Raw genomic sequence first — 9318 nt, forward strand, 5'->3', positions numbered from 1 at the left:
CACAAACGCACCCAGCCCACGAACACCCCTCTCTTGCCCAGTGACCAAGCCCTTGGACGCGGTCCCTGTATTATGGAAACTTCCCCTCCAGAATAGGAGGCGGAAATGAGGAGCAGGAGCCGCACAGGTGAGGACGGAGGAGGGATGTGGAGGCCAGAGGTGAGAGCCACGCAGCGAGCCCCCCTGGCTGCTGTCTGGAGCCCGGGCTTTGCAGCAGGGCCCGGGGCTGGCCAGCAGCTCCTCCGAGCGGCGCCCGGGCCACGTGGAGCCCACGGCCCGCAGCGGGCCTGCCCTGCACGGCCCCGGCCTTTCTTCTCTGCACTTCTCTCCCGGGTGCCCATTCTTCCACCAAAAGCTTTTGATTCTGCAGGAAGTGGACAAAGGGGCTAATCTGAGTTTAATTTCTGAAGGCAGGCCTTTGATTGAACAGTCAGTCATTTAAGTAATTAATGCTCTCAGTGTGGGGTTAGAACGCGTCCCGTTTAGCTCGTCTCTTTCCCTAGAGCCAGAGGGAGACCTCACAGTGCTCGGTACCTTCAAACCATTAATTTCTACCAACCGGGACATTCCAAGGACGGGAGCAGTTATTTAATGTGACTTTGCAAAGTTTTCCACCAGCGGCGATTAAATCCATTACCACGGACTGAGCCCCCAAGGATGTCCCGCGCATGCGCCTACCTACAGCGCGCGGGTTCTGCGCAGACGCCCGGCCTCTTGCAGGGAAGTAAGTGTCTGGGCGCATGAAGACGGACTACGGGGATTTAGAGCTATTTTTTCAAGGCCAAACTGTCACATCTTCCATTCATTCATTCAATCAACAGACAATTGTTCTGAGATACAGTCCAACCTGCGAAATCCAGAATGTGCAGGTCTGACCTGTCAGAGAAGGAAAATGCAAATATTTTCCATGAATGGAGAGTGATGGGAAAGTAATCAGACTGCACCCTGTCAGAGGCGGAAAACTGGCGAGACCCGGAAAACATCACTCCTGTTGAGCTCCGGCTCTCAGAGACATCACTGTTGTTTATTTCCAAGGCCAAATTGCCCTCTTTGCCTTCCTTCAATTCAATCCACAGGTAGTTTTTTGTTCGTCAACATTGGACGGAAAAGCTCCTACTGTCAGCAAAGCACCGGGTGGGTCTGAGAGGCTCTTGCAGGGGAGTAAACAGGGTGTGAGTGGGTGGCGGCCTCGGGTGGGAACACCGGAGCGCAGGGCAGCTCGGAGGGTGTCGGGATGGGAGGCGGAAGTGAAGAGCAGGAGCCGCCCAGGTGAGGACCGAGGAGGGGCAGCCAGGTGAAGCAGAAGCTGTGAGGGGCCTGCGGAACAGGGCGCAGGGTCCGGCTTCAGAGGGGAGGCCTCTGAGCTGTGTGCAGGGAGTTCTGAACAGGAGCGGGGGGCGGGGAGAGAAGCATGTGGCGGGGTCCTCACTCTGGTGCTGTGGCCCCAACCTTGTTTGGGAATAAGATCTTCGCAGGTGTGATCACGTTAAGATGAGGTCACGCTGGACAGGGTGGACCGGCCTTAAACCAATGACTGGTGGCCTTTTAAGAAAACAGACTCAGGCATAAAGAGAGGACACCCCATGAGGATGCAGGTGTATTGAAGGGATGCAAGCCAAGGAACGCGGGCACCACCGGAAGCTGGGACGGGCAAGGAGGGAAGGTGTGCCCAGCTATGCGGGCTCCCCAACCCCGTCCCTGTGGGCGTGGCCTGGTTCGGAGAGCGGGTCTTTGCAGATGCTATCGGTTCACAGGAGGTCCCCTGGAGCAGGGTGGGTCCTGGTCGCACCTGAGTCGTGTCCAGCAAAGAGAAGAGATGCGGAGACACCGAGAAGGACGGCCGGGAGGACGGAGCTCTGCTGCATCCACAAGCCCGGGACGCCGGGGGCCACCCCAGCAGAAGCCGGGAGCCACCGGGCCGATCCTGCCCCGAGTCTCTGGAGGGGGCTCGGCCGCGGCAGCCTGAACTCAGACTTCTGGTCTCCAGGCTGAAGACTGTGGTTCTGCCCTCACCAGCCGCCGGGTCTGCGGGACTTTCTCTCGCCAGTCATGGAAGCTCACGCAAGGCACTTGGGAGGGACAGCCCGTAGCGCAGCCTCCTGTCCTGTGGTGGGGGGTCTGTGTGCCCCCAGTGACCAGAAGTTGATACAATGCCTCCTGTTCAAGAATAACTTAGTCGTCTGAGCCTGTAAACACTGACACGGAATCCAGAATACGGCCCTGCTCCTAGCTGGTGATTTGAGGCAAGTTACTTAACCTCTCTGTTCCTCGGTCTCTTCATCACGGATCACCACAGAGTCTGCTTCCCAGGGCTGGTGGAGGCACTGAGCAAACTCACAGAGATGCTTAGAACAGGGTGTGGCTGACATTAACACTCACCGAGTGGCAGTAATGGAAGCAGTGGTGGTTCGGGGGCAGAGTCCTCGCCTTCCATGGGGGTGGGGCAGGCCCCATGGCCGCCCCCACATGTGCCACACGCGGCCCCCACCCTCTGTCCCGGGAGCCTGTGTGTTTCTCTGATGCTGGACGGTGTCAGCGAAGCTCCCGACTAAACACCAGGAAGAAGGGCCTGGTGGTCAGCTTCTGCGGATCAGCCCGTGGAGCCCGCGGCTCACGGTGGTTGGCTCTGCAGCCGATTGGGACGGCACAGGAGCGGACGAGGGTTTGATCCACTGCGTCGGCTGCTGTGAGTCAGGGGCCCACGCGACAGCAGGTGACAACAGTGGCGGTCGGTAGTAATTCTAGCTAGAGGCAGGTCCTGTGCCCGGATCTGGGGGCCTGTGTGAGCGGCCCCCCGGAGGCTCAGAGTGCACTGGGAGAGAGGCAAGCAAGCAGACGACACACACAGAGAGACCAGGGCAGTGACGAGGACAAGCATGCACTGAGGGGCCTGAGGGGCGTGCAGTGCACACTGGCCACAGCGAGGGGCTCCTCCCAGGAAGGTGGTCTGAGTGGAGCCTGGAAATCAAGGGTATTAGCCAGAGGAAGAGAGGCGGTGGAGGGCAGCCAGGCAGGGACAGGGTCTGCTGCCCACACTCTCCAACACACACGTGCAGATACACAGATGGGAGCACACAAGCACGTACACCATGCATGTAAACATGTACGTGTACATGAAACACACACGCATGCAAACGCACACAGGAGCACACACCATCCGTACAAGCAGGTACACGTGTGTATGTGCATGCACACGTGAATGTACGCCACACACAGCATGACCACTTATGTATATATGCCCACGTATGCTTGGGCACAGGAGCTCTGGTAGCATAGTGGCTAAGACACTTGCCTGCTAACCAGACGGCTGGCGGTTCAAACCCACCAGCCACTCCTCGGAAGGAAGGTTGGGCAATCCTACTTCCGTAGTGATACTGCCTCGGAAACCCAAGGAGGGGTCGCTATGAGTCGGGGCCGACTCGACGGCACATAACAACAACAACAACATGCTTGGGCACACATACCCACAGGCACACATGCATGTGCACATATGAGCAAATGGCCATGCATCACACATACAAACATGCACACGTGCAGGCACATGTAAGCACACCCATGGACATAAACACACACCGCACGTGTGCACACACATGCACATCCCTGAGCCAACACCATGCACACAGGGATGCACGCACATGCTCCAGTGCACACACAGGCATGCACGCACACATCTGACGGGGTGTCCTGCTCCCTCCATCCATCCCCCTAAGCCTGAGGCCATCATCAGATGGGGTTGGCTCCCTTAGGTTGCAGACAAAACCCGCAGCACAGCGCCATCTGGTGGGGGCAGCAGGGCCAGGCTGCAAGGGGCCCTTTCCGTTTGCTGTGGGGACAGGATTTTCCAGGATGGGCTGGCACCAACTCTAGCCCCAGGCGGTTCTGGAGGCCTGGGACAGGAGCCCAGCCACCCCTTCGTTTGGGAGCAGTTGGGACCCACGCCCCTGCCCTACCCCTGTGCTGGCTCCCTAGTGGCCTGGGCTCTGCTGGGGAGATTAGAAGCCTCCTTCCTCCCTGGCCTCCACCTGCCGCCTCCATGAAATGGGGCCATCACACACACACAAAAAAAAAACCCACCTCACTGCCATCGAGTCATTTCCGACTCACAATGACCCCCATTGGGTTTCTGAGGCTGTAAATCTTTATGGAAGTAGATTGCCCAGTCTTCCTTCCATGGAACGGCTGATGGGTTTGAACCACCGACCTTCTGGTTAGCAGTCAAGTGCCTTATCCACTACACCACCAGCGTGGCCATCACAGGTGCCTGCCAAGCCCAGGCCACCTGTGTCCAGAGCAGCCCCTCCGCCTGCCCGGGGCTGCCCGTAAGTAGCCTGGCCACGCTCTTCAGGGGCTGGTGGGGGCTCCCGCTGGGCCAGTCCGCAGAGCAGACTCAGCCAGCAGGGGTCCCCAGTCCCTGGCTTCCGTGGCTTGCCAGCTCACCAGCTTCTGCAGCACAGGTGTGGGGGGGCGAGCTGTGAGAAATTCAGTCTCGGGGGCCCCATCTGCATTGTAACAAGCCCCGAGGGATTTCAGCACCCCTCTCTCCCCGGACCTTCCACCACCAAGCCTGAGCTCTTTGGGGCAGGAGCTCTCTGTCCCCCACCCTGCCTGCAGGGATGAGGGCTCCGTATGTGTGCTGTGTGTGACGCATGCACGGTAGAGAAGGCGGCAGGGGCCCCTCCTGGCCGGGCCAGGAGCGGGTTATGGCCCAAGCTCCGAGTCAGGCCCTGGGTTGAATGCTGATTGGGCCACTCACCGGATGAGTTGCTGTTGTTAGGTGCCGGCGAGTTCATCGTGATCCGTGGCAGCCCCGCGTGCTCCCATGGGTTTTCTGGGCTGTCGTCTTTACCGGAGCACATCACCGGGCCACCTTCTGCAGCCCGCCTGGGCGGGGGTCCCGCACACGCTGGCCTGCTGAAATGCCGGCTACCGTCACTGCGGCCTGGTGCATTTCGACGCCCGGCGAGCCCGTGTGGGCCAGAGCAGAACCGTGCTCCGCAGGGTCTTCAGGGCTTCGGCCTTCCGGAAACGGATCACCAGGCTTTGCTTCTGAGGTCCTGCTGGGCAGGTCTGAACCAGCAGACCTCAGCCAGCAGCCGAGTGCCTAACCGTGGGTGCCCCCTAAAGGGTCCCGCCAGGCGGGGAACCCGGGGCAAGTCAAATCCCTCTTCCGTGCCTCACTTTCCCCCTTGATAAAACAGGAACAATAACAGTGGATGTCCCAGAGAGTTGCCATAAGGGTTAAATGAAATCTAACCCGGGTCAGTCTACAGTAGGTGCTTGATAAATGCAGTGGGTAGAAGTGGCATTGCTCTGCATTGGTGTTTAAGCCCCAGTCCCCGGGGCCATTCACCTCCACAGTCCAAGAGGCACCTCTCAGAAGGGGCACAAGAGGAGGCCAGGCTTCTACCCGTGATGCGGGTCTGGGGTCCACGCATCTTGACCAGAGGCCCCGCATCAAAGGCAGCCAAGTGGCACTGCCTTCGTGCATTTCCGTAATTCACTCCACACCAATTAATCTTCCAAGGTTGGTGGGAGGCTGCGGCCCCTCCCTGGAGAATGTGACATTCCCCGGAGTGCGGGCGTGAACTTCTCGGCTGGCATCACGTTAATTTCCCCTGAGTCCTGCAAAGTGGTTTCAGAACAAGGCGTGCAGCTGGGCAGGACCCCGACATCTGAAACACATCTGTGGGGGGGGGGGGCGTGGCACTATGACATTTGCTAATTGCCGATTGAGCTTCAGCGTGAGCACCGGGCACACAGACGGAAGCTTCCCGGGCTGAGGCTGGAGGGAGGGGAGGGCTGGCTTCCGGGCCAGGCACACCCCCGGATGGGCATCCTGTGATGGTCACGAAGATTTGACTTAGATCCAACAGGACAGATAGCAGGGAAGGTCCCTTCTGGACAACAGAGGGGGCCGGTCAGGTGCTGGGAGACCTGGGCTCCAGAACCATCTCTGCTGAAAACCAACCGGGCAATGGGGGCCCAAGCCCTTGTCACCCCCAGGCATCTGGGAGAGGGGCTGTGACGGTCTTATTTCTCTCGTGTGGCTATGACAGACATACCACAAGGGGGTGGCTTCAACAAACAGACATTTATTTTCTCACAGTTAGGAGGTGTGGTAGTTAAGTTGGGTGTCGACTTGGCTGGGCCTGGTTTTGAGCGCCGGGCAGCCGGATGCAGCGATTCCCCAGGATGAGACTGGTCGCCAGCCCCATGGTGCACTCTGCCGGGAGCAGCTTACCAGCTGCTGTGGGGATGTGGTCTGCTTCCCGTGGCTAAGAAGGCAGCCCTGAGAAAGGTCTCTGGTTTTCAGGCACACTTGGACCCTGCAGGTAGCCAGGTCTTCATTCAGAAGCCTTCCATGTTTCCTGCCGACCTTGGGACCGTCTCTGGACTTGAGCTAGTCGCCTGCCGTGTTGTTTGGTAATCTTGAGACTGTGCCAATTTATCTGTCGACCTTGAGTTTGTCAGGCTCAGGGGCCAGCAACTGTCTGAGCTAAGAGAAGCCTCCAGGTCCAGTGGGCCGGGAGCAGGAGGCAGAGCTGAAGCCCGAGGTTGAGGGGCCTTCACGCAGCCCCTAGAGCTGGCACTTTGAATTCAGACTTCCAGCCTCCTAAATTGTAAGAGAATCAACTCCTGTTTGTTCAAGCCACCCGTTTGTGGTATGTCTGTTAGAGCACCACAAGAGAACCGCAGCGGGAGGCAAGAAGTCCAGGTGCAGGTAATGGCTCTGGAAGCCTTTCTCTCTGTTTGCTCTGGAGGAAGGTCCCCGACTCTTCCCAGCTTCTGCTCCTGAGAGGTCATGTGGCTTGACATCTCTCTTTTCCCATCTCTTTCTTCATTCATTTCACTGTAAGTGGCAAAGACAGACCACACAGCCCATTTACGACCTTGCTTAGAAATCTCCTCAGCCAGATGTCCAAGTCGATCGCTTTAAGTTTCTATCTTCTGCCAAACATTTGAACATCTTCAGACAAGTTCATTGCCACTGTATAAAAAGCATCTCTCTTCCTCCAGTGTCCAATCATACGTTCATCATTTCCTTTTAAAGCCTCACATTCAATGTCCACATTTCTAGCAACATTCTTTGCAGATACCTTATGTATTCTCTAAGATGACAGCACAAGTCATCCATTCTCTAAAAATGAAGAAGCCTGTCTTGGAAGAAGTCCAGCAGAATGCTCCTTAGAAGTGAAGATGCTGAGACGTCGTCTCACGTGCTTTGGGTCTCTGATCAGGAGGGACCGGTCCCTGGAGAAGGACATCATGCTGGGTAAAGCAGAGGGTCTGATTGAAAGAAGAGGACCTTCAAGGAGATGGGTTCACACAGCGGCTGCCACACGGGCTGTAACACAGCAATGACCACGAGGAAGGTCCCGGACTGGGCAGGGTTTCACTCTGTCACACGTGGGTTGCTGTGAGTCGGAGCTGACTCGATGGCATCTGACAACCACAACAAGATGACAGAGACTTTCTAAAGAATTCTCCTCACGTCCTCTGAGCCCTCACTGGCATTGCCTGTGGCATCCATAATCCTACCAACAGCCTCTTCGTGGAAATCTAGGCTTTTATGGTCACCTTAAAACTCTTCCAGCCTCAAAGGGATCAAAATTGGAGATCCTGGAGAGAGTGGGAGGAAAATGTGAAACAAACACAAAAATGACCAGAGTTACTGGTCAGATAGAGATTGGTGGGACCACTGAGATTATGGCCCCGGGTTATCCTTCGGGCCTGGAAAAGGATTCATCTGTGGATTAGCTCTTAACCCAACAGTAGAAAGACTTCTACGCAGAACACCTACCCTAGGGAGAGGCACCCACCTACCCCAGGGAGAGGCAACCCTTAGATCAATCAGCCAGGAGACATCAGAGGGGCAGCATTCATGGAGGGAAAGCCAGACAGACAGAAACGCATAGACAAGAAGGGCACAGGAAGGGGTAGTCACAGGAAGGGGAGGGGAGGAGAGTTTTTTATGGTTCGGGACAGTAATCAGGCTGTGAAACCAAATGTGCATGAACTGCTAAATGTAAAACAAATCTGCCTCATAAATTTGTACCTAAAGCACAATAAAAACAAACAAACTCTTCCAGCCTTAACCCATCACCCAATTCCAAAATTGCTTGCACATTTTAGGTATCTGATAGCATAGCACCTCGGTCTCGGTACCAAATATCTTATGCTGGGTTCTTTAGAGAAACAAAACCAGTGAAGCAAATATATAAATATATAGAAACAGGTTTGCTTCAAGAAATTGGCTCCCGAAATTGTGGAGGCTAGCAAGTCCTAAATCTGCAGGTCAGTGGCAGGCTGAAGGCTCCTCTGAGAGTCAGAGGTCAGACCACTAGATGAGTGCAGGATTGAGAGAGCATGCATGTGAGCTTTGCCTGAACACGCCTATCTATTGAATACAGGCCACACTGCCAAGGAAACTCCCCTTTCAGCTGGTTGGCTGCTCACATCAGATCACAAAGTAGAGGATGCTTGCATGATATCCCCCAAACACTGAGAGTCGTGGCTTGCCTTGACCATCATTTCATCCTTCCCCAGCTCACCCATAGAGCCCAGGACCTGGCTTATGGCTGAGGACTCTGCTGTGACTGAGGACCTGCAGGGCCAGTCGGAGGGACTTCAGAGCCTTAGCTCCAAACCTCCACTATGAAGAGCCCCAAAGGGGGTCTGCTCCATGGCCTGTCCTCATGGTTTGCCCCCTGGTGGGCCTGGTGGACCTGGCAGGCCTGGCAGACACAGAGCCAATGCAGAGCTTTTAAACTGGATCCTGAGTCATTTGCACACCTGGCTTTTTAAAGCACAGGCTGTCTTAGCTGCGGTGTGTGGAGAAGCTGGATGCCCCTGGCAGCCTCACCCACCGCTGACAGCTCCTTGGATGGCCAGGGCAGCAGGTGTCCGGGTGCACCCTGCTCCGTAAGTCCCCATGTGAACATGAAGTGGGCATGTGAGCTTGTTTGGCAAACACAGCACCAGACATGTTTGAGGACCTCCTGGTCCTGCCCATCCAACCAGACCATTACCCCTCAGGAGCCCTCTGCAGAAATTCTGGGACCCCCACCCCTTTGGGAGTGAAACACTGGGCCTCCATCCCTGTCTCCAAGGGATGGGGGAAAAGGGCTGAAGACACAAAGTGTGGGGACTGCCGGCCACAGCCAGCGTGTCCTGGGGTCTCCTCTGACCCCTCCGCACCTCTCAGTAGTAACAGCAGAAAGACACTCCCAGGACATGAGTGACAATCTAGCGAAAGTGCCCAGTGTCCTTGCACCTCTGTCCAGCGTTTCCTGGAGGCTCTGATGGTGACCATTCCCA

This window comes from Orycteropus afer, unplaced genomic scaffold, assembly GCF_000298275.1.
Source record: "Orycteropus afer afer isolate SDZICR_OR568_19922 unplaced genomic scaffold, OryAfe1.0 scaffold00244, whole genome shotgun sequence".
NCBI lineage: Eukaryota > Metazoa > Chordata > Mammalia > Tubulidentata > Orycteropodidae > Orycteropus > Orycteropus afer.